The following is a 26,698-nucleotide window of genomic DNA, read 5'->3' as shown; positions in this document are numbered from 1 at the left end:
TTTATGACTGGCGCATTATTTTTCCTTTTTTTAGGCGGTGTTTTGCGCTGGGCCGGCGAATGCTCTCTAGGACGTTTGGGAGAGTCACTAGCGTTTGTCGTTGCGAGGACTATATTGCGGCCATTTGCTATTGGAGTCATCTGTGTGGCACCGTCTTGCCTTTGCGGGACTTTATGGAATTCTCCAGCTAGAACTCTGTGGCAGAGAAACTCGTACAGTTCCTTCATTTTCACTATAGACTGTTTCGTGCTCAGATTTACATGCCTCACTGGCTTTTTATTATCATCTCTGTTGTTAAACGTGTGGTCTAACTGCCATACTAGAGAGCCTAGTTCGTCTAGTTCAGCGATGTGCGACTTCACTGGAGGGCTTGACGCTGTTGCCGACACATCTGGGCTGTTTAGAATAGCCCGCGTTGCAACTGACACTGGGTTTGCTCCAACTGCTGCAGGGGGGGAATTTCCGATTAACGGTCGCCTTGCAAAAATTAAATCTTCGCTCGCGCAGTCGCTAAGGGGAAATCTTCCTTGTCGATCATGCTGGTCCATCGACGCAGTAGGACTGACCATTTATGGCTCGGGAGCGGGGAAAAAATTTTAGTTTTTAATTTGAATTCTGGTTGGTGCCAATTTGAATTTAAATTTGAATCCCGCTCCAAACGGTTTTATTTGCGGGTTTCTCAGAGGCGCCACCTGCCCGATATTGGCTAGGGGCTCCCCTTATTACTGTCGTTTCCCAACACTGGCTCGATCAGCTGATTCGTAGCGGTGTGAAAACGAGGAAGATTTGCTGGTAGCAAAAAGTGAAAAGTTTTGAGGGAAAGTGGATAAAATTTCTCACCCACACCAACGCAGGAGCCGAAGAAGAGAGGCGGGAAAAAAAATAAGGAGAGAGGCAACTCCCCTCCCTCGCCACAGCCTTCACCAGTAGACCAGCCGGCCTTGGCCAAAAAATTACGGCCGGTCCAGCGACGATGGCAACCACAGCTGTTCCGCGGATGTGGTATGTAGGCAGTGTCCCAAAGACCCCTTCTGATTTGTTTATTTCAAATTATAGGCCTGAAGAACGCCCGATTCGAGGAGATTTGTGGTGTGTCTGTATGTGTGTGTGTGTGTACGTTAATCCATAGGGTATTATGTGTGTGTGTGTGTAGAAACGTGTCTAGAAAACCTCATCAAACTAATTGGATTCAAAAGTAATTCATATGCTGCATAAATAAGTTTGAAAATCAGCAACAAAATAATATTCCCCACACTTTATTATCACTTTCCCTTCCAAGTTTATTATGTCAATGTTCAATTTCCATCCATCAATTTGGCCTCATTTCAATTATTTGGCATGTACACAAAACATATAGGAGGATATATCGTATATGTTGTTTATCTTCCCTTTTTGCCTTTCATGTTTGTCGATTCAACGCAACCTGTTGATGGATATTTGCGCCCCCTTCCTTTCATTCAACAAAGTAAAAATTTAACCCTTTTTTCGGGGGTCGGTGGAAAAACGTCGGTCATAAAACGCTGGAAAAATGTGTATTTGTGCTTGTACCTTAAGTCAAATTTACTCTCTTTTATATTATATACGTACATATACATATATATTTGTATATGGATATGTAGATGTGTGTGTATTTCATTCTTTTTGTATAAGGACGAGCACAAACTGATGCTGAGGAGTGCTGAGCAAACTTTTTTATGCTCGGGCAAATCGTTGATGCATATTGGCCTCGCTTCGTTTGGGGTTTTGACTCAACTCACTTTGGGCGCCATGCCAAACATAATAAATCATATTTATTTAAAGTAAATTGTATTCCTTCACTTGGTATTTGTCTGTTTTCGTGTGTGTGTTTGTGTATCTCTGTCCAGTTCAAATAATAATTGAATTATGTACGCTTTAAAATATAAAAATTGCTCCCAAGTCAAGGGTCTAATGCTTAAAAGTTGTTTTGTCCTTTATCCATGAAGAAATTTACTTGACTTCACTTGACTGACTCACTGGCTTAATAACTCACTGGCTGACTGACTGACTGACTGACTGTCGCGTTAAGTCAAAAACTTTATAAAACATTGAAAAATCTTCTCATGTTTGCTTTTTTTTCTCCCCTTCATGTTAAAAGGAGTTTCATTCTGAACAGGCGAATTAAGTGTACTTGAAAAAAGACTTTTAAAATAATTTCATAGATGGTTTGAACTTTGTATCATTAGAGACATTTATTACAAGAATCCCCGAATGAAATTAATCATCAATTAAGAAGTATTATCATCTAGTATATGGTATATGGAATATCAGGGGAAGCCATCATAGTTTCCCATTCTTTAACAAAATCTCTATTTTTGTTGACTCAATAAACAGAGTCAGCCAGAAAGTAAGAGGTAAGACAGGAACTAAGAGAGAGAGAGAGACAAAAAGAGAAAGAGTAACTTTATAATCTTGAATGCTTTGGAGTGTAGCTTTTGGTGCTTCCGCTATTTTATTTGCCAAGTTTTGGCATAATAAAAATGTCAAACTCCTTATGCTGTCGCTTGTAATACATCTTATTCATAAAATGTCCTTTGGTATGTGTTTTTTTTCTTCTTCTGCTTTTGCCCTCTTTCTTTTATTTCACTTACAGCATCCTGGCTTTGTCCTTTCCCCCCAGCCTCACTCGTCCTCTCTTGCCTAGCTCATTTCCTCTGGGCTCCTCGTCGCTCTATTCTGCGTGGCAGTTTTTGTGTGTGTGTGTGTGTGTGTGTGTGTGCAACATTTGTTATGGCTGATGATGATATCGTGTGCGAGTTCACAAAGTGCTCCACTTAAATATGCTATGTAAATCACCTGCCTCACCCATCTATTCTTCTCCCTCTCCCTCTTTTTGTAAAGGATCCCCTCAGTTGTGCGTGTCAGTGGCGTCATTTGCTTTATGTCTTGCAGTTTGTTCGACGACCCAAGGCGACGACGACGACGATGACGATGCCGATGAAGGCGACGTCAAGCCATGGCTCTGCCAGATTCTATTTAAACAGCATTAAATATCTCCAGTTGCTGCTTGGCCTTATCGCAGCTTTACCTTCAGTCGCACCATCATCAACAAAAAAAAAAAAAACGACCTCTTTTCTCTTACCCCTCCAGCGCTCGGCTTGTTGTTGTCCTGCTGCTCCTTCTCATCCCTGTGGCAACACCTTGGAAATGTTCTTCAACATTTCTTTCGCTCGTATTTAAATTGCTCTTTTTTTCAGTTTTGTTGCTTATTTTATTTACACCGTCTGTTTTATTCGTTCCCATTTCCCCCCTATCTTGCTTTCTTTACGTTTTCTGCATTTTTCGTGTTTTTTTTTTGTTTTTTTGGGTTGGCTTGCTTTTTTCTTAATTTATTCATAAGCCTGGTGGCACGCCTGACATAGCCCACTTCTTGAGTGGGGCAACATCATTACTATTACCCATGCAGGGCACACACACACACTCACACACACGCTGCTGTCCTGCACTGCCCCCTGCACCCCCCGTCCTGTCGTGGCAACCACGTGCGTGCGGCAACCATCGTAATTCAACCTGTGCCGCCTGTTTGTTTGGGATCCCGCCAAGTCAACTTTTCTGAAGCAAATTCTATGGGGTGTGTGCCCACTGCCTTACATATATTTTCTCCTGCCTGCCCTCCTGTCTGCTCCTTCTTGCTCCTTCCTCTTGTCGCCACACCTCACACCATGCTGCATAATTATGCCTAGGCAACATTTCCTCCTCTAGCCACCCGAATACATGTACACGCAAAAAATTAATTAATTCTGCCTTTATCTAAAGAAATTTTTTGGGTTTTTTGCTTAACCTTTATTGTAAAATTTGAATTTTTGTTTATTATTTACTTAAACGAAATAAAAATAAGTGCAACATTGTTAGGAAACATTTGAATAAAGATGTTTTATAATAAAACTCAACTCAACTCAATAAAAATTATCCATCCTCTGTAAGCAATTTGAAAGCATTTCTTTCAGTGTACTCATTACGCATTCAAAACACTTGTGACAGTTTAACAAATTCGGAATTTAAATTGCACTTGCACTTAACTAAGCCCAAAAGGAACAAGAGGTTGAGGTGAGGGACTACCTATCTAGAAGGCAAACAGGATCCCCTCCGTTGATTCTGTGGTGTGTGGCACCTGTTGGCCTGAAATCTGCCAGTTTCATGAATCGGTATCTAAGTATCTGCATAAATCTGTTTGTGTGTGTGTGAGTGTTTGAGTGTGTTCGAGTGTGCGTGTGTGCGCCGTATCTAAGCTGTTAATCGTTATCGTCGAGTTTTGGGGAGCTTTACTCATGTTTGTTATGACAGTCGCTTAATTTTCGCAATCCTCTTCATAATTATAAGGCAAAGCAAAGCAAAAGCAAAGCAGAACGTGACGGAAACTTTTCTTCTACTTGTTTGTGAAAAGCTTAAGAAAAGCCAAAAAAGCAACGCCACGAGTTGCGAGTTATTATCAAGTTTTTTTCCACCAGTCTCTCAGAGGCTCCTTCCCCCTTCTGTTTTTTTTGTCTTCCCGAAGCCATTGTTGTTTTTCCCACGCGTATTAAGTGGGCACAGGACCCAGGAACCAAAAACCCGACCCACCTACCCAGGTGGGCCAGCAGAAACTCAAACTCCAAACTCCAAACTGCCAACTGAATACTCCAAACTGGAACTTAAAAATGCTGTGCCAAAATGAAATTAAAATTGTTTTTTCTTTCACTGGCTCTGGTGCTTTTTATCTTTTTTCTTTTGTGTGTGTGTGTGTGTTTTTTTCTTCTGTTTTCTTCTTCCATTGCTGGGGGTAGTTTGTTATTGTCTGTCTGCATATTGAAGAACGTTAAACAGTTGGGGCTGTCGATTGCTCCTGCAGCTTCTTTAGCTCCACCCTCTCTGGTAGAAGTTTAAATTGGTTTTATGTTAAAGCCAAATGAGTGAGACTCCTCACTCAGCTTCGTCAATCGGGAGGCAAGGATGAGTAGATGAATTCTTTTTTTTTTTGCCAGTTGAGCGCCCGGAAATGAAATTTCTTCTGAATTCTCATTTTTATTTTCTCCCCTAGCCTCTTCGTTACCCACTCAACACTCAAACAGGCTGTTTTTATACCCTTGCAAGAAGGGTATATTAATTATTTTAGTAATATGATTGCAGAATAATAACAATCCTTCAGTTAGCTATGGCTAAGAAATAGTAGGAGATTCCTTAATGATTGCTTGACGTTTAGTCAACGTTTCCCTAGCTAATACACTTTACGAAGACTTGCGAGGGTATACATACTTCGACACGGCCAAATTATAGGCCAACGCACGGTTTTTTTTTTGCTTTATATTTTGCTTGATTTTTATTTTATTATTATTGTTTGTTGTTATTCTTGTTCTTTGCTTTGCTAACTGCTGTTGACGAGTGGACCGCTTAAGTTTGACTGCTTGTCAAAGACAGCAGCAAATGTTTTGATATATTTCAAGTACTTGACAATATGAGAGAAAGAAAGCTGAACGATGCTGAGCTAAGCTGGGCTGGGCTGAGCTGAGGAGGCCATCTTTTAAATCCAAGGCACAGAACAGTTGAACCTGTCCGAGGATGAGGATCAGGCCCAGACCCAGACCCATGCCCATGTCAAGCCCTTACCCCAGCATGCCCCATCGAAATAGATGGGTGACGCTCAAAATAAATGACTGTTATATATTAGGCCAGCTTACTGTCAGCCAGGACACGCCAGGAGGGAAAGAGCGGTCGGCTTTTGGGCGTATCTTAAAAATTTCATCCAATTGACGAAATGATGAAATTAATGCTGATAAAAATGGTTAAACATAAATTGTTCCGAGCACAACATGCAGTCTCACACATTTCTCTTCTATATATAAATTTTGTAACTTTTTTTTTCTCAGTTTGCTTGTCATTTGCAAGGTTAAATGTTTGTTTATGTTCCAAACTCTCTCTGGCTCCCTCATATTTCTAATGCAACCGCTTTCCTTCCTTGGTTTTCCTTTCCTTTTTTTTTTTTTTAAACTACATTGTAAGCCTATTGTTCTGTGGCGCAAATTCCTCTTGGGGGCACCATTGAGATTTCACAGCTTTGTTCAGGTTTTAGTCTCGGCAACTCGGCAGACTTAAATCGCAATGCCATTACCAGCAACTGGCAACACAACAGCAACTGCCGGCTTAACCATTGCCGCTTCAACACTTTTGTCTCTGAATTTGTGGGTGGTAAGCGGAATCTAGCCAACTAACAACAATGCAATCGGATTCGTAATGTCCATGTATAGGAGTAAACGAGATGGAACTAAAGATAATGGATAGGTACAGGGTGCACTATATACATACGTATCTATGTAAATGTAGGTATGTGGTAGTGGTCGGCCCACTAATAACATGACAAACTAAATGCAATTCAAGAACCAACTAAGACGTCTATTTTATACCCTTTACACATTTTATGGATATTTACAATTTGTCAATAGAAATAGTTTCTGTTTAAAAGTAATTCTTATACAAATTGAAATACTCTATCGAGTTGACTACAAACACAAAACACATAAGCTCACGGGCTTGACCGCCTCGCCACCTCTTTGCCTTCTATTGCTTTCCTTTCGGCTGCTACCATTATATTTGGTAATCATGACCTAGAGTGGTGCACATGGACATTAAGCAGACTTTGGTTGCATCTACTTTGGGGCATTGATATTATAATGAATGTGTTTGGGGTGGATGGAGGAGTATTCCAGCCTTCTATATACTCGATACATGTACATATATATATACACCATACGCACCTGGCCTGGTCTGGTGGTCTGGCCGATAGGAGACGCCAGGCATGAGTTTCAGGCAGTGAAGCGGGCACGTTTCAGGAAGCACTTAAAATATTTGTGCACGCATGACTGATGATGGGACTACGTACCTCTCTGGAGAAGGCTCGCCTCCTACCAGAAGCTAGAGTTTTTCGAAAAGTGGGCAGGCGGAAGGGGGCTTGGCGTGGTGTAGAATTTAAGCAAGATACAAGTTCATTGAGGAGGAGTACTCGTACAAATACATCCATACATACATATGTATGTATTTGTTAGTATGTATGTATATGTATACACAATATTTTATGCGTTTGCTCTTCGGTTGGTATGTTTGTTTGTTTGTTTATTGTACGTGCCCCAAATACCACCCACATAATTATGCCTTGACTCGAATCTGGTGTATTTTCATTTCATCTACCTTGTAAAATTATTGAACGTCGTATGCGTCGGCAAAAACCAGAGCTAGTTATACATACACGCACATTCGAATAACTAAAATGCCATTGTAAAAGTCAAAGATTTAATTGGCTCTAATACGGCTCAAATGGCAAAAAGCAAACATGGCTAAACTATGATAAATACATATTTATTCCATTTGAAAGCATTCTACAAATAAATGGATTTATCATTTGGTATCGTTGCACCAATTATAATCGGCTTATTAACAGAAAATCGGGAGGGTCCTAGATTAGAAAGCAAGAGAGATTAAAGGATGCTGCAAATATACATATACATTACTTTTATCTTGTTTTGTTTGTTGGTTAATAGAAAATTATTATAAATTTATCATGAAATATGATCTGACCCATATCGGTGAGCCAAGAGCCTAAACAATCACGTAGATATACAAATATATACTTGAATTCCGTTGATGCTGCAAGATGGCACGTGATTTTATTATTTATATCTATATATACCACAAATTGTACAAAGCTTTGCTTGAGATTTGACTTCATTTTGTGACTTTTTATCAATTTTCCCGGTTGCTTGTTTTGCCCACACTCATCTCGAGTGAAAGGGGAGCGAACGCGAATCAGTTGAGAACATTTAATGCAGAAAAAACAAGAGACTCAAATATGAGATCGACCTGAGTAATACCCTAATACACAGAATCATTGAAACAAACTCAACTGATGTGAGGAAATGGTAAATAATACTCTACCCCCTTCTGGTATAATTTGAGAAAATGTGAACATATAATTTTTGTCTGGCAAAGCCCTAAGAGAATTACATGACAGCTACAATAACAGCAATGACAAAGAACAATAAGTAGTCGAAGAAAAAGAAGAACAAGAAGCAGCTCGGAAGTGGTTCACAAAATATATAGAGAAATGAAAGAAATAAGCGCTATTATCGTTATTACGTGAGCAAAATAGCCAACGAAAGTAAGTAGCAAGAACAACAACGAAGACAACAGCAACAACAACAACAACAACAACAATAACAACATCAACAAGAACTGGAGAACTTTAGTATAGAGTATATACATATAGTATATATTAACAAACAATAACAAAAACCGACGACGAAATAGAAGAAAAGGCCATCATGATGATGATGATGATGATGATGACCCTCCTCAACGACAAAGTCACCAAGAGAAAAAAATTACTTGCACTTGGTGGGCAACTGAGATGAGTTCTTCTTCTTCTGCTGCTGCTGCTGCTGTTGGAAGGATGTCGAAAGCTTTGAAGTGATTTTAGGAAGCACTTATGCCACAACCATTTTACTGCTTACTATTTATATTTATATACACAAGATAAATATATTTTTGTAAGTGGCATATACTTATTTATACATATATATCTATGTATGTATGGTAAAAGGCAAACGGAAATGGAGACACGTTCTAACAATCAACATAAAGTTAAAGTGCATTTGTCAAATCAAATTGCATGGTGAACAGATGCACATATATTTCCAATGTATATCCTAACAAATCGAAGGCTTAGTGAAAAAACCACGTGCATAACTGAAAAGCATATAAACAATAGCTTAAATACGATACGGAAATGCAACGGAAATAAATGCAACAAACAAATTGTCAATACAATAATCTATCAAAAAGAAGTTTAAAACACTTTTGTATACACTCTCCACAAATAAGTACTAAGTGCATATTAAAACACATTTTACCATTATAACAACAGCTAAAATTACTTGAAAACAACAATAAGAATTAAGGACAATAGTTTTTCAAAATTGAGCAAAATTGTCTATTAAAATGAGATCATAATACATTAGGTTAAGCTTATTCATTGACGATTAATTTAATAAGCAATTTGCTTGATTGGAGATTGAAAGGAATTCTTTATTTATTGAGTTTTTACGCCATTTCTCCCATTTTGAAGAGCATAAAAATGTAAAGGAATATACATGCATAAATACACATACATACATATATAGACCGAGCATGGATAATATGTTTTGTGGATGTCATTAAACAGATTCTGGATAAATCCATCGCAACGGCATTGGCATTGGTATAGGCTTTGGCTATATGCGTTGGCGTTAGCGTTCGTTTAAATTTTATTTGTTGCGCAAATTCTATTCAAATTACGAGGGATTTAGCTGGCATTCAACATATGGCCGACTGGCTGGAATGGTTGGAGCGAATACAGGGATACAGGAGAAGCAAAAGGGGACAGAAAAAGCACGATGCCGGTTATTGCAAATGCCATTGGATTTCCAACTGCTTATGTCGGGGATTTAGTTATAAATGCTCGAGTAGAAGGAGGTGCAGAAAGCAAAAAAAAAAAAAACAAACAAAAAACAAGAACAAAAATATACAAAAAAGAGAGAAAAATAATCATGTAAAAATATTTGAAATTGAAATTTAATGCAAATTCAAAATGCGTTTGCCTGGGTGTGTATAAAAATAATATGTGTAGCATACATTTGAGGGCCCTAGCATGCTGGAGGCGTGGCATTATCGTATGTTGTTTTTCGTTTGATGTTTTTTAATACTTTTTTTTTGGTTTTCGGTTTCGGTTTTTGTTTTTCATTCGATTCAATTTACACAAAGTGGGCGGCAAAAGCGCTGAATTATGTCAAAAAAGCAAAACAACAAATAAAAGAATAATCTGAAAGAATTGTTCGCTAAGCCTTTAAAGATTTTCATTTTATTTTTGTTGTTGTTGTTGGTGTTTCAACTTATTTTTTGGCAAATACGCAAATAATGACACATGCCACAGCCATGAGGCCACTGGAAAATCTGTTACAATATTGAAATATTTTATGAGAGAGCACAAAAAACGCATGACGCCGTCTACAATGTCCTTTGCCCCCACCGACGTCATCCTCGACGCCAACTCTCTTGGCCTACACCCTCACAATCTGCCAAAATATTCTCAGTCCACAGGACCAGGCCAATCTGGCACAAATACATACATATATACTATATCTATCTGTGTGTTTATGTGTGTGTGTATGTGTATAGATGGATGTCAGACGAAGCTCGCGTAACGTCCTTTTCCGGATTTTGTCAACCCAGCCAGTGATTGTTTTTTTTTTCCTCTCAGGGAGGAGTACCAGCCCCTCCTCACTTATTGTGGGGTTAGTATGTCGTCCTTTATATACAGACATATTGGCAAAGCACAGTTAAAGCGCTTTAAAAACAAATTTATTTGTCATTTCCTTAAACGGAACCAGCATCCAGTAGTAACTCCACTTGATTTCGACTTCCATTTAATATCTGTTAGACAATTGCATTTGTTGTTGCTTGGTTAAATTGGTTCCTTTTGGTTTGCTTCACTTGGCATCACTTCGAGAGAGAGAAAGATGCTCAAATATTGATTTATTGAGTTGCTCATATGTATGTGGCCACCCTCATGGGTTCTTGCCCAGTCTGTGTCCTGCTCTTACATCTTTTTTTTTTATATTCGGAGTAAAAAATAAAAGGGGGACGACTTGCCCGATGCTGGAAGCATGTTCTAAATCACTTCAGGTTAACCTCAAGTCATTGTCTGCCAACCTCTTTTACATAGATGCTAAAAAGAAAACTTTAAGTCTAATGACTTTTATAGATACTTCACAATAAGTCTGATTCAGTGGGTGTGTGTGTGTGTGGTTTCAATGGATTGGGCTTGGGCAATGAACTTCATATGAGTTTGTGAGTGTGTGTGCTCCTCTGCCTGTTACTGTGTGTGTGTGTATCTGTGGCAACACTAAGCTTAAGGATTGGCACAATTGAAGTGGAAAAGCAGCCACTACTTACTGACTTACTACAAGGATACATCACACACACACCCACAAATTTACACACACACAAGCAAAAGGCAAAAAGCTTATAATGTTTAAGTGCACAGGGCAATTTTGTCATGGATATACTTATAACGATTTAGCTTATCATCTTCATTGACATAGGTTTTCGATCGTTGCCGTTTTACTTCAACCCCCACCCCACGTTGCCAGGTTATTTGGTCTTAAGTTATCTGCTTTAGTATCTATTAAATAAGTAAATGGTGAAACAGGGCTTAATAATCTCTTTGATCAAAATTGTGACCCTGTAAAATTTGGCTTTTGCGATAAGATAAGATAAACACACAATAAAGCAATAAATGGTTAACAGCTATGCAAAATTTTAAACTAAATCAGGCGAAAGCAAATTGTGCAAGTGAACAATGCCTGGTGGTTTATTTCATTTTTTCATATTACTTTCCTTGGAAGCATTACCAGTTAACGAGTTTTGTAATTTCATTTAATTTTCCATTTGCAATTTTAACTAGCTTTTCCACTTCCATTGGGCATTAAAAATGAAAAACAAAAAAAAAATGAATGTTGCCCTATATATGTATGTATAGAGTATGCTTGTGTATATGTACTTTTGCTTTAATCTTTGCGTAAACAGTAAAATGCTCATCCACCCATTAATTTCCTTAAGCCTCCTCAGCTTTCAGCCGCGGAGCCCAGGAGTAGGATGTAGATGTGGATGTGGCTGCGGATGGAGAGGATGGTAGCGATCCCTTACCGCTAGCAGCAACAGCAATAAAAACTTGAATACGCGCCACTTGGCAATTTCAATATGCTTGAGCATTGTGAGTATTTTACTCTCGTAATTCCTGTTTGCCACTCTCATTAAAACCTGTCAATTGTTTCTCATTGTAATTTACAACCAAGCTCCTTAACCAGGAGGGATTCGCTCCTAACATACAGTTAAATATACACCATTTACCATGTGTATGTGTGTGTCTGTGTGTGGTCACAAAGGGAAAGAGTCTCACATGGTGGTGCATAAAATAAAAATCCATTTGCTAGTGGTTTCGAATTAAAGCTTCTTTTCGCCCTTCTTTCCCCAATTCCCATCTCTTCGACCTCTGCGATTGCTGTTGCTGTTGTTGCTGTTGCTGCTGCTCCTGCTGCTACTGCAATTCACTTGTGCGACGACAATAAAACTTACTACTCTTTTACACTTCTTTCTTATTATTCTCTTTACTCGCTTTGTTTCCCTTTCGGCAATTTGTACTTTCCACTCCTGGTGCTCATTTTATTGCAGCATGGGAGGCAAAAAGGAAAGACGACTACGGCAAACACCTTTTGAGTGTGTGTGTGTGTGTGTGAAAAATGGGAGCATTGCAGGGAACAGAAGTGCGGAAAATAAAGTACAGATGATATATCGTAATGTGGCAAAAACTGTGCGATCAATGGTGCTCAGAGACCATGGTGTTGAGTTGCGGTGTGTTGCCTTGGTTCTCTGGATTGCACTGCCTTGAAGCACATTGTAAATTATAATGAAGAATACTTTCACGATGACAAACAAACATTCAAAAACTTTAGATTGGCTTTACACCTTTATATTTTAATTTTTTTCGACCTCCATTAGATGCAAACTATCCCAACTATCTGCTTATGTTCAGGAAGTTGCAAATTCCTTTTATCTAAACATTTATTTTTGACACACCATTGGGGATAAAGAATAGATCATTCTATTCATACATTCAATTTAATTTCACTTCAATTTTTCACAAAACTTTTCCATTGATCTTGGTTTCTTATAAATATTTATGCACATTTCCCAAACAAAAGTTCAACTCAATTGGCTAAAATTGTTAGGCGTACATAGTTTCTTGCAAGAAGTGGAGGAAAATGCGCAAAAACTGACAAAAGTGCATAATTTTATAAAAAGCCACACAAATTGAAACACAAACACAAGACAGAAAAAAAAGAAACACCAAACTCTTCGTATTCATTTCTGCTCAACTTCTACGTAGTCGTCGTTGGGTTTGGCGTTCGTTACAAGGACAATGCCAACAGGCTTGAGGGAAATTTGCTAAAAGAAAAGTTTTCTAGCGTTGTGAACGTTGGAGAGTTTCTATTAAAAATATTGTCAACTCAATACACCAACCAGGCCAGAAATGGCAGGCAGAACTAACTCGCTCATAGTCCTACTCTAGTTTTTCTTCTTTTCTCCCACAAGACTCTTTCTCTCACTTGCTGACTCTCAGTTCAGTTGATTGTTGTAAACAAAGTTTTCATAAAGAAATTTTTCGCAGCAACAGAAAAACTGCCAACTGACAAATTGGCAACCTCGAAAAAAAAAAAAAGAAAAAACCGAGAAACCGAATCACAAGCAGCTGTGGTAAGGATGCGGTTGCACAATAAACTAGAGTGGTGGCAAGAGCTTCAAGGAAGGGAATGGAAATATGGGAAAATCGCAGTAAATTTTCAAGAAGGCATAAAATATAAATTGACAATTTCTACACACACACACACACACACACCCCACAAAGACACATACAAAAGCAGGCAAAGCCACAGATACTCGTTTCTAGTCTTTGTTGTAATTGTGGCAGGGGTTTTTGCTATGTGCAATTTGAGGAATGTAATGCTGCGGCTTTCTGCTACTGCTCCATGATTCTGCCTAGTTGCTGGCTGGTTGCCTGGGTAACCATAAACGGAGATGAATTCTGCGGTTAGCCTTAACATGCCATGAGTCCAGGCCCAAGGCCCAGGCCTAGGCAAAGAAAGGTGTTGGTGCTGCCAAAACTGGTAGGCTGGCAGGGTAGAATGGTAGGGGCAATTGGGTGGGTATAACGGCCACAAATTAAAATTTTGGCCACATTGAAATTTTCACAAAATTTATTGTTTTGGTCGCGACAACAGCAACAATAACAGCAACGAAAACCAAACAACAACATCAACGACAACAGCATCAACATCAATAAATAGCAATAATCCCCCAAGGAAATAAGTTAAATGCCATTTAATGGCCAAATATTTGGCTACGAGAAACACAAGATGATTATATAAAATAAATGTTAAACAAATAAAGATACACTTTCTCAAGCAAACAAATGATGCAAAAGTTTTTGAATTTTTGATAAAGTAATATGAGAAATTTCAATTGTTTCTTGTTTAAATTTTTAACTTTACTTTTATTTAGAAATGATTTAAAGAGACAACAAAGAATTAGAGAAAAGAAAATAAAATAAATCTACTATACAAATAATCTATTTAGAACATAAACTTTAATGATTTAAATTGTTAATAAAAAAAAGATTGGCTTTTCAGCACTTGAAGAGTGACTTTATTTCAGTTTAAATAATCACACAATTCCATCAGCAGTATTTTCAATTTAATTTACGCTTCCTTTGATGATGGTAAATGTTATAAAAAAAAAGTTATGACATCTCCCTCAGGGTGAGTCTTAATTGACCGACTATAAGCTGAAGCTCTCAATAACAAAATAATCAAAAATGTTAAAAACTTTCTAGGAAATTATAGAGATTTTTTATATTTTTCTATCCATATATGATACTCCTATGTAAAAAGGAATAAGCTCAGTCAGCATAGTGTATACAAACTCGACAAAAGCTGACAAAAAATCCCAGCGCTAATGCGTTGCAAATGTCAGCGACAATAAAAAGGATAATGCGACAAGTTGAAAACGAGGCAAAAGTCGACCAAATGACGGTTAGATTTTTTTTCTTTTTTGTTTGATTTTGGATATAATTTTCTTTTTTTTTCTGGTGTGACAGTTTTGAGAAGAAAAAAAAAAGTTTTGTCTTTAGAAAACGAAAAGAACAAGTAATGCAAGGGCAAAGAAATGGGTGAAAGCATTGACAAAAAGGTTCGAGAGCATTTAATGAGTTTATTGAACCAATTGCACAAGTTACTGAAAGTTGCGTCATTTGCCAAACAGCTAGCAAGTTGGCATTGTCCTGGCATGTCCTGATTTTTATGCAATGCAATGCAATTCGCACATAAGGGCAATTTTTTTATATTTTTTTTTCTTTGGTTTGCAACAAATTCTTGGCAACAGGACAACAACAGGAAATATTCTTATCTTCCGGCATGAAAAGTTAAGGGAGAAGAAAAATGAAATTTTATTTACGACAAAGGGACTCAGACTGAGCGACTGAGCGGTTCAGTATTTCACCCTCTTTTGGGTTTTTGCCTACTTTACTAATAGTTAATTCTCTGGCTCTGGCTACTGTAATTCTTTTATTTCCTTGACTGTCTTAGCCTTTTCCATATCCGCTTTAGTGTCCTTGTCGCCTTGGATAGGGTCTGCTCTCGCTTTCTCGAGTCTTTTTTCTCTCTCTTGCTTGCTTTGGCTACAAAATTGCGGCAGACAGAGGTCATTTAAGGAGAATTTATGGGATTTTAACTGACATTTAAACAGTCGCCAAGTAACACTAAAGAGAGCAAAAAGAAAGAATGAAAGAGAGAGTATGAAAGGGAGCCCGAAAGCTTGTCGACCAAGATTAGCGACGACTGTGCAAAAAAATGTTATGGACAGCTCTGGATAATGGACGATGCCGGCCACTAGGGCCAATGGAGAAAAAACAGAAGAAAATGAAAAAAAAGAATAAAGATGGGAGAGAAAAATGAAATGTAATTACATTTGAAAACTGCAGAAATGTGTTGTGTGTATCAGAGTGTGTGTGTGTCTGTGTGTGTGTGTGTGTGTGTGTATGTTTTATACATGCGTCTAGAATTGTTGGGCACTTTGCCGGAGTTTCACAGAAAATCACTGCAAAAAATGTGCCATGTAATTAGCTAAAATGAAAATGTTCAGATTTGTGACAGCATGGAAAATGGCCGGAAAATGCCAACACCGACAACATATGTATGACAAATGTGTTTTACAGACTAAACTAAATATAATTATTTGCAGTAAAAACAATGATTCAAGTATAACATACCTCTTAAACCTCTTAGGTTTTAGCCAGTTGAGCAAATGATTCTGAAAAATAGAAACAAAAGTTAAATGAGATATTTTTTTAATAAAGTCTTAGCAAACTGAAAGAAAAGGAAAATATTCTTTAAAGGGAATGTCCTTGTTTGAATCTCCAATTTCTCATTTTGATATAAGGCATTTTAATTGGTTGTTTAGTCAACTCACTTCTATAAATAATAAATGGAATAGTTTTTCATTGTAGGATTCTACAAATTGAATGTCTTTTAATTAAATTTTCAATTCAATTACTAAAAAATTTAAGAAAACCCAACTTTATGAATCCAAAGGGGAAAACAAACAACGAGAGAAGAAGAAAAGGAAAAGCTTAAAAATGAAGTTTACAAGATTGTTCGAAACTAACTAACTTGGTCAGAAAGCCATCAGCAGCAGCGGCAACTGCTGCAACAGTTAAAGTACATAAGCCCTTAAGTTGCTTATACTAACCAATGCTTAGGCAACTTCCAACTTGAGCCTATGAATTGATAATGACTGCTTTTCACACATTTGCCGAGTACAAGGCTACAATGAACTGCCAGTAAAGGATACAAGTTCAACTCTATGAGTATGTTGTGTAGTGATTTGTGCTCGCATTTTTTACACATTTTCATAATTCGCCCCTTCTCTCTCTCTCTCTTTCTCTCTCTTATAAAAAGGGAGAAAAATAACATATATATATAGTTGTGTGTTGTAGCTGGAAGCTTTTCTACCATTTCTAGTCGATGATGGCCTGGAACTTTTGGCCAAACTGCACTTGAGAGTAGTTTTGCTACAGCGGCAAACAAGCAGCAACAGTAATCGAAAAGTTAATTCTCCGAAAAACAAGGTAATTAGTGTAGCAGTGCCCATAAAAACCAAGCGAATGTGCAAAAATAACGAGAAAAGTTTAAAAAGTGCCAAGCAAAATGCGAAAGAAGACCACAGGAAAAGGATGCTTGGATGCAGAAGGATGCAGAGTGGATGGAGAAAGGGGGAAAAAAAAAGAAAAGGAAAACTGTGTGGCATTGTTGGTTGCAACTAGGCAAACACGTTGTAATGAATGGCCCCAGAAAAAGGCTTGAACGGAGGCGACAATCCTACCACAACAGGTGAGAGACGGAAGAGGGCTGATGGAAAAGTATAAGAGTACCAGAAGCTAAAGTTATGCTAGCTAAACAGAGTAGGTAAGAGAGTGGCCAGTGTTGCAGAGTTGTCAAATAGATCAATGAGACTCAAAACTATTGCATTTTATAATGTTGTTGAACTTGTCCGAAGGGTAATCCAAACGTGTTTCAAAAATTCGGAAAGAGATTACATATTTTCCGTTTCTATACCAAAACAAAACTTCTGAAATCTCAGTGTGATATCAGTGTCGATTTCATTTTCTTTACTTTAGGCAAACAAATTGTTTTAATAAACTTTCGACAATCATTTTAGCAGATATCGAACTTTCGTATTGTTAATCAGACTAAAACATGACAACCCTAGAGAGTTTTGGGATACGGCCAACTATTCTCAGCACAATCTGGCGGCTCCTCTATAACCAAGTGGAGTCTTCAATTAATTAATAAACAAAACTTTTAGGCACTCTCAAGTGGTGAGGGTGAGACAAGACATGAGAGAGAGATGGAGAGAGAGACAGAGAGAGAGTGTGGGAGATGGTAGACAGAGAAGTTTTGTGGCCCGTGTGTTGTTTGTTACGTCAAAAACTTGGTGTTTCCTTCAATAATATACATACATATGTTGGTATGTATGTATGTATGTATATGTACAATACATTATGTTTGCCTTAGCCTCAGAAACCCTTTTCCTGTAGCTTGTCTGCCAACACTTCTCCTGCAATGTGCTAGCTACGACTGTGTGTGTGAGAGTGTGTTTTTGTTTATGTGTGTGTGTATGTGTGTGTGTGCGCCTAATGACAAACATAAAGTTTTTGCCACCACATCAATCAAAAGTTTTTCATCAACGTCATCAGGCGAGTTATCAACATGCCCACAGGCGGCAAAACTACAACAAGAATAACAACACCAAGGCCAAGAACAGCAAAAACAATGACAACTGCCAAACCGTTACATAGGCAAAGAGTCTCTCCCCTGACTATGACTAGTGGCTGGGCTGCCAACACCCTGGGCCATGTTGACAAACAAGAAATGTGAGAGGGAGACGTTGAGAAAGAATTGAGAGCACATGCGGCGTATACGTAATGCGGTCACCGTGACCAAATGAAAATGCCGCTGGCATCAAATGCCGCCTGCTAAATGTCTGCATAATTTATTATTACAACAACAACAACAGTAAGCAGAATCCAAGACACTCGCACACACACACATACACACACACACTTTAAAGGCAAAAGAAAAATGGACAGCATCCTCCAACCATCATAATGATGAGGTCCTCCAACTAAATAACTCAAATGAAATACCTGAGATGCCGCACAAATCTTTTTAAGTTGTCTGTCTTCTACTTTTCTACTATCAGTATATACATACATATGTATGTATATATATATATATATTGATAAATCCAGGCACTTTATCTTCATCATCAGCATCATCATCGAACAGAGAAAGAACAGGGTCGTAATATAATCAGCCTCATCATCAGTGCGATGGCGACATGGCCATACCTTTGCCTTTTCCTTTGCCGATGCTTTTGCCATAGCCTATATATATAGAGAGAGAGACATTTAATCAGGAGCAGCAGCAGGAGGTTGGTGAATAGAGACTGGAGGATGACATCTTCATCTTGGAAATGCGTTTAATTATGTCAAAGCTAAAGGGACTAGGAGGACCTTTTTATCCCTGAACAGAGAGAGTCGACCCTCCTACCTATCCAACCACTCAACCCACCTATATGTATATATATGGATGTACCTTATTCTCCTAAAACCCTAGACCTCCGTCTGCCTCCTGCCTGCCTGACCTCCTACACTCTCCACATTTTGCATTTGTTTCATTTGTGTGCGACATTTCACATTAAGCCATGACAGTCGAGCTTTTGTGCATAATCGTGATGCTGTTAGCCATGGCTTTGCCCAATGCCCCCCGAACGCCTCCCATTTTGTTACTTGTATTCATTCCACCAGCAAAGTTTGAATGAACACTCGCTGATGGAAATAAGCTACCAATTACTAAAGTGTTTCCCAACTCTGAAGCCAAAAGCAAGTTGCTTGCCGGGCTTGGACATTAAGTAAATGCCAAGCGGTTGATATTAGTTTGTTTAAAAAACTGAAAGATAGACAGTCCAACCAATCCAAAGGGCTGACTAGATGTAAGCTCACAGAAGAGAGAGAGAGTAAGTATGTAAGGATAAAAACCAAATGTTAGGTAAGCCATGTGCTCTGAGTTTTAAATGCAACTCAAAGCGGATTTCAGTGAAAAATCAGAGAACATCATGATGGAAATATTCTCACTCACACACAAACACACACACACACACTAATTAGCTTAAAATCGTCAGAAATGAAAAAAAACAAACACGTGCAAATTAACTATAAAAAGAATTTATGTTTTTAGTAACGTGAAAAGAAAGTGAATTAAATATCAACTCCTCTTTCAACTAATAAGCTTAGTAAAATAAGGAAAATACGTTCGTTTTATTCGGTTTTTCAATCTTTACTTTCTCCCATTTTGTTTGTCAATATTATAATCCTTACAATTTACAGTTGAACACGCACAAAGTTTTGTTATTGCAAATAAATTGAATATACCACAACAGCATAAGGAATAGAGAAATACATTAATATTGTTGCCCTCAGTCATATTTGTTGAATTTCGTTCAAACTTTGCAAGTTAGTCAGTCCATTAGAAAACAATCTCATTCTTCATTTTATGTTTGCCCTTAGGCTAGAACACAGAGAGACAGGCGTAGATACATAGATAGTTCTGGGCTTGTTTTTAATGCCATTCCACAGACACGCTCTATGCATTACATGTTGAATAATTATTTTGCATTCGATTTGGCCTGAATGGCCATGTAGTAACACAGAGGCGAAAAAGCAAAAATAAGGAATCATCAGCAGAGTAGTTTTTCATAAATATTCAAATGTTCGCACATATTACATGACGTGGATGTTGGATACTGTCTTGCAGACTCTCTTCTCTCTCTCTCTCTATCTCCCACTTGGCCATCCCAAAAAAGCCTTGGTAATGCCTGTTATATAAATTCATTGCATTTACAGAGAAATGACACTATGATTTTTCATACATACATATGTGTGTGTGTGTGCCCTCCATCATCATGGAGAGGGAACTGTAGCAGAAGGACGTCGAGAAGTACCACATGAAGAGTGAAGTCCATGACTGATGGGCTGTTGAAAATTTATTTATAAAATTTATGTATTACACACACGAGACTTTGTTGTGTGGATGTGTGTGGAGTGGAAACTGGCAAGTCTGCAAAATGCAATTTTCCTTTTTTATGGTTTTTTTCTCTTCTTGTTTGCTTGAAAGTTGTGAGTGTATCGGATTGAAAGAGGTCAAGCGAGGAAAAAAAACAATAGAGAAGCCTTTTCATATAATAAGTATGTATGTATTTGTTGGTTTGTTTGTTCTAGGCAAATAAATTGTTTGAGAAATTGAGGAGACGTATTAAGTCATCAATTAGTCTAAAATAGCTTACAGTTGTCAATTAAATTTGGAAACTGCTTTTTTCTTGACCAAACTAACGTTAAGTCTAATTGGTCTTTAAGTTCCCAAACAATGAAGACGCCTTGAAGTGGAATGAACTTGGCCCGCCGCAGGCGATGACAGACAGCGACAACGAAAGATACTCATTAATTTTCAACTAAATCGCCTTCACCTTTATCCACCACCAGATACTCCGAAAAACCCCGAGAACCAAAAATGTTTAATTACAAAGCTTTTGCGCCCAACCAAAGAAATGAAGCAAAGCAAAGCAAAAACGTTGAGACCCTCGACGACCACGACGACGATGTCTCGCATATTGACCCAGCCAAGTGGAACGTGTCGAGTACGGTTAGTTAACCGAAAAAGCATTGGTAAAGTTACCGCTTAACCCTTTTGACGTCCCTGACAGCAACAAAACGAAAAAAAGTGAAAAAAAATGGGAGAAAAGCTGAGATACGAAACGTCATTAGCATTCAGGTTAGTAGATATTTGCCATCTGTTTGGGTCACTCAGTCTCTCATATGAGTTGAGTTTAGTTGAGTTCTTCTTCATCTTCTTCATATCCGTCTCCGGTTTCTGTCTATCTACTATTTGAATTGAGGGTGTCGACGATTCGTTTGGTGCGTCGTCAGTTAGATGACCTTTTCTGTTGACTTTTCCACTTTCATGAAATTAAATCTGCAATGCTAAAACATTGATGGCCATGGACATGGTCACGGGGTTTTTTTCCTGCCTGCCTGAATAGCAATTAAGTCTGGCCAAAAACCTGTAAGCGAGTGTTTTGGGGTGCGGCCCAAAAACGGACCAAGAGTCAAACAAACATTCAAATAGAAGTAGTGATTTCAGATTTGAATTGATTTAAATTAGCCTCATTTCATGATGCCAGTTTTAAAGTCAAGAGATACCAACAAATCTAAACAATTCAAATTCAATTAGGTCTCTTGTCTCTGTGGACTGTTGTTCTATAGTTAAAAAGTTTTGCAATAAACTCTATTTTTGCTCGACTCTATTGATTAATGTGATCTAGTTAGAATATGAGTGGTTTAAAAACAAGGCCAAAAGTCTTCGTAATTTTATAACCCAAGCTAAAAGCAGTCCAAGCTCTCTTTAAGAGAACATTTCGAAATCGTTTACGACTCTGAACGAATTTGTATGAGTGGAAAATGTGTTTTTCCGTTTATGCCATTTAGCACACATTGGCAATGTGTGTAGACGGTTAATGGGTTAAAGAGAGTTAAATATTTTATTGAGTGGCTGTTGCTGCTGCTTCTGCTAGTGCCTTGTGGCAAGTGGCAACTGGCAACTGGCGACCTGCTGTCTAGTGTCGACTCTTGCCTGTCGACTGTCTGTCTAAATGCATTGCCGCACTGCTGCACTTTGCTTTTTTATTTCTCATTTTGTCGTTTTTTTTTCTTTTTTTGTTCTTTGTTTGGTTTGTTCTTTTTTTTTTCGGTTGGTTTTTTCTCGTTTTTAGTTGACGACACCGAATGCTGACGCCATGATATCCTCTTTCTCTCTTCCAATACGTTTGGTCCTGGCTTTGGTTCTGTTTCGGGTCCTGATGCTGGTATCCTTAACGACTGTGTATGTGTGTAGTCAGTTGCCAAATTTACTTCAATTTTTTATTTGCCGCCATGGCACGTAGAGCGTGCTAAATTTTCCGCACGCATTCTTCTATCTCCTCCGATTGTATCACCAGTACATCACCATACTCCTCTTCTTTCCCATAGCCCAGACAGACAACGAGTAGTGCAGCACTCTGTAAAATGCTCGCTGGATGGTTGGTTGGCAGTTTGCCAAAAAACTGTCAAAGCAACACGAGACAATGCCTCGTTGTTAGCCTGCCTCTCTGCCTCTCACTTACCCTGCCCATCTTTACATCGCCGGGGTACGTTGGGGTACGTTGCTATAACATTCCCATTCTCCAAAAAGTCAAAACTCTGCCCAGCGGGGACATGTGTGAAGTACCAGAAGGGCTCGACTCGTACTGGCAATGAAAATTCTATACAAATGAAAATGCAATTCACACAAAATGGACTTTTTTCGGCATGGCTGGAGATAAAGTGATGAAGAGGGGTGAGACGAAAAATCAGTGATAAACGTGGACAAGCGGCCGAGATTGAATTAGTTTGTCGTTTTTTGTCTCAGCAAAAATAAAATACTGCAGAACTACTGAAACTAAGTGGCGGGAAAAGGAGTATGAGATTGAGTTCGGGTTTGGGTTTGGGTTTGGGACACACAAGTGTCATACTTCACTTGTTTTTGGTCTCTTTCATGTCTCTGTCAAATGCATATTGATTTACTGCATAAATCTTTTGTTCGATTCAGGAAACAAAACACAGGCAAAGCCAAAAATAAAAGTGATAAAATGGAATTTGTTAACATTCATTTTTATGGAATTTAATTGAAAGATTCATAGATTCCGTAAAAATTCAATCGATTGGCATGAAAGTTAATCAACAATAAAATCAATGAACAATTGGTTTTTACCAAAAAGTACATAAATTTTATTTGGGCAAGCAATCAGAAATATTGAAACTCAATTGAAAATTCAATTAGAAATAGAATAGGCATATAAAAATGGAGCTTGGGAACATATTTGTTAGTGTCATCTCTTACTTCCATATAAATATTTCTAATATTTGTTGTTGCAGTTTTTTGGTAAGATGTGTTGGGCAAGGCTTTGGAATGGCTAAGAGAAAACGACACTCTAAAGTTTACTTAATTATAATGCTAGTTGAGCCTGCTTTGTGCCTACAGTTAAAGAATTGACTGCTATCATAGGGTTAGCAAAAACTTTCATTAAATGTCATTTAACCCTTTGTGTTAATCCTTAAACGAGTGTTTAGGGCTTAAAAACGGTATCGCGTTGTCCTAACCATATATTTATATGTATAGCGTATACGCAATGTGATCCTATCACAAAAGCCTGCTAATGAATATGCGCAACATTCTGGGCCACTGACAGCTGCAGATGTTACCGCCTCCAATCACCGCCCCTGTCAGGATAACCAAATAAACTAGTCCTGACCACGACTCTCTCTCTCATTCTCGCTCTCGCCTAGGTTTGCTAAAATATATTTATTATGGTTGGAGAGGCAACCTGCTTATTAATATGCAGAGCAGCCAGCAGGTGTCTTTTGCTACCGTTTTATGCCACAATTTGCTCCACGTGTTGTCGTTGTCGCTGCCGTTGCCGTTGCCAGTGCCTGTGCCGTTGCTGTTGCTGACAAGGCTTTAATAATGTTGCCACTTGCGTCGTTCGTCACTAGCAACGGCAGCACGAAATTAACAATCCGTGTAGTAAGTCATTTTTGGGGCCCCTCGCAGCGAAAATTAGTTGAGTTATTGGCAGCTAGCTACTAGCTAAGAGTCTTCTATCCCCAGTTTTCCCCCCACACAAACCACGCACAAAAAGCGCAAACAACAAATAGCCATCAACACACACACACACACACATAAACACCGAGTCCAGTAATATTGTGTCCAAGAGCAAATAACAAAAACCCACCTACTATTCCTGCCTAGAAAAGACCCAGAGGAAGCTGACCACATGAACTGCTCAACGGCTTGTTAACTGCTGCTCCTCCCTGTTTGCCTTTCTGCCCCTCTCCCACATGGTTCAAGTGGTTGTACTTGGTTTCTCGGGCTACCCTGTCAACGCATAGTTGGGAATGGACAATGGATAGCAGGAGCAGGACCATGGCCCATCCTCATGTCAGTCTCTCACAAAGGCATACCTGGCGGCCAGTGGGAAAAGGATTTTGCAACATGTCTGCAAAACTTGGCATAGTTGGCATGGCTAAAAGTCGAATCAACCTACCCCAAACCACTCTTCCTCTTCTTCTGCAATACTTGACTTGAGTCTCTGTGTTTTGCTTGAACATTGAGTGTATCCATCTCTACCCAATTACTGGGTGGGATACTTACTAACTCCTAAGACTACTACTACTCTTGACTTGTATTTTTCAATTTACTGACCGGCAATCGAAACCAATTACTGGATTAATTCACCTAGCTACAGAAATTGCACATTTTTAGCACTAATTGAATTGTCTCAGAATCGATTCTTTAGTTGCAACTTGCAAGAATAGGCAGAGTATTAAAATCTATCCACATGGAATACATCAAAAAGGTTCGATGTTTATTTCTACCTTCTTTGTTCTAATAACTTTTCATCAAAATTATAGATCACCAATCTTTCTGAGTTTCTTTAATTTACAATACCTGCCAGATATATGTAGTTTTGGTTAACAAATATTGGCTTGTAAAATAAATAATTTATATAATTACCAAATGGAAATTTGTTCTACCCATTCAATTTACACATGTCAGAGAAAGAACATTAAGTTTGATTTTTCACAGGAAAGTAGAAAATCTGCATTCTTGCCTGCTGGCCAGCATGGGAAACGGGTGCAGATGACATTTGTTGACTGTAGAGAGCTCTTTGCCTTTGCCTTTACCTTTACCTTTTATGGTCTTTTATTTTTGTAGTTGTTGTTTTATTTTACAGACTGTTACTTCTCCTACCTCTCCACCCATGCGATGTACATGGGATAGAAGAAGAGGTAAGTGGGAGAAACGGAAAAGAACAGGAAGTTGGTGGAAACTGGAAACCTAAAGACGACGAAAGTTTCAAGCCGAATGCACAAAATGGAAAACACATCGAAATATTTCCACCAAAATAAAATGAAATGAAATCTGCAACGACTGTGACGCATTTAGCTGTCAGTTTGTCTTAGGACTGACAAGCAGAAGTATCCTTGGCTCGTTGCCGCCACATCGTGTTGCTGCTATCTACTGCTTTTGCTGATGGGCTTCAATAAAAAGAGGAAAAGGAAGCAAAGCCAAAACGTAACACGGCAAAACGCAGCGCGCGTAAAATAAACAAATTTCCGCAGACGACACTCAACTATGCAAACAGTAATTGGAGCAGCTTTTAAGCCGAGGACAAGGGAAACTGGTGCAAAGGATGTTACCGCCAAGTAAACGAAGGTAAACCGTAGCTAAAACCAAAAACTGAATTTCCACTCCTTCAACCTGGCCTCCTTATATAGCCCTATCCATAGCTGAAAGCTAACGAAGGTGTGCGCGAAACGCTCTAGGATTTGCAGGATTCACAGGATTCGCGAGATTCATGTATAACAAGACAGAAACAACACACACACATAAAAAAAAAAAACCAAAATGAATATAAACCCGACAAAAAAATGTTTCTGCAAATGCAATATTGTAATGCTGTAATGTGTGGGGATAAATGTATGCATATCTCTCACACAGGAAGCTAGAGCAAAAGACAAAAAGAGATAGAGAGAGAAAGACAGAGAAGGAGGTGGGCATGTGGTGACTTTGTATTGTGGGTGGATGCCAGGAAGTCGCCACTTTTCGTGTATGCGGAAAATTAAAGAAAACAAAACACCGAACGAAATCACAAACGGAAAGCGTTAAAATACAACATCATACCAAATAATAATGTGAGAGTAAAACGGATGAATATACCAAAGGACCCAGACTGGCATGAAGGGGAATGGAAATATGATTCTACTTGCTGACACTCTCTCTGTCTCTCCCTCCCTCTCTCTCTCTCTCTCTCTCTCTTTCTCTCTCTATGTTGGAAAAGTAACATGGATCCGGTTACATAGCATAAATGTTGTAATGCCTCAAGAACTCACACATAGCAAATAAGCCAGATGACACGATTAGATAATTGGCATATTAAATGTTTCCATATTTAACTGTTATTATCTTGAATCTCAAATAAAATTAAACTTGGAGATAATTATGTTTAGTCATTAGCAATATTCCAAGTATGTAAAGTCTTTATGTAAACTTAAAGATTACATTTCCTTAAAAGAACGAAATTAAATATGGTAAAAAATTAAGACAAGTGTAAAAGTGATTTTGATAAAAAATTATTCCAAATTTTATGACAGAAATGAATGAATAACTAGATTGCAAAGGACAGTTTGAATCAAAATGCCAAAAAACTTGAAACCACTTTAAAATACAAAAGTTTAAAGCAAACTCCAAATCTAAATGATCAAAGATTACATATACATATAGCATCTGAGAGATAGAATTTGACAAATTCAATTTGTTATACTGATTGCCGATTAATAAGTTTTACAGCTTTTGCCAAATTAATTGAAATT

The 26,698-nt window shown here is 38.3% G+C and overlaps 1 protein-coding gene and 1 long non-coding RNA gene across 8 annotated transcripts in view; one reads left to right on the top strand and one right to left on the bottom strand.

The window, feature by feature from the left end:
- LOC26528887 (cadherin-87A) overlaps positions 1-26,698 on the bottom strand; it is a 56,991-nt gene that overhangs the window by 14,262 nt on the left and 16,031 nt on the right. Inside the window, exon 3 of the mRNA XM_015176791.3 lies at positions 15,905-15,945. The gene's annotated coding sequence lies outside the window, so the exon portion shown is untranslated. The remainder of the gene's footprint in view (positions 1-15,904; positions 15,946-26,698) is intronic.
- On the top strand, positions 677-26,381 carry LOC124460961. Of its 7 annotated transcripts, none has more exons than XR_006954873.1 (4): positions 736-1,002; positions 1,057-1,089; positions 11,641-11,794; positions 11,877-12,166. It is a non-coding gene; the product is annotated as an uncharacterized LOC124460961 (long non-coding RNA). The 7 variants fall into 7 exon arrangements; XR_006954875.1 differs by having other exon boundaries at positions 1,057-1,097; positions 11,650-11,794; XR_006954874.1 differs by having other exon boundaries at positions 1,057-1,097.

The sequence above is a fragment of the Drosophila willistoni genome, chromosome 3R (assembly GCF_018902025.1).
Source record: "Drosophila willistoni isolate 14030-0811.24 chromosome 3R, UCI_dwil_1.1, whole genome shotgun sequence".
Lineage (NCBI taxonomy): Eukaryota > Metazoa > Arthropoda > Insecta > Diptera > Drosophilidae > Drosophila > Drosophila willistoni.
The sequence above is the reverse complement of the archived record's forward strand: the minus strand, read 5'-3'. Positions and strand labels throughout refer to the sequence as shown.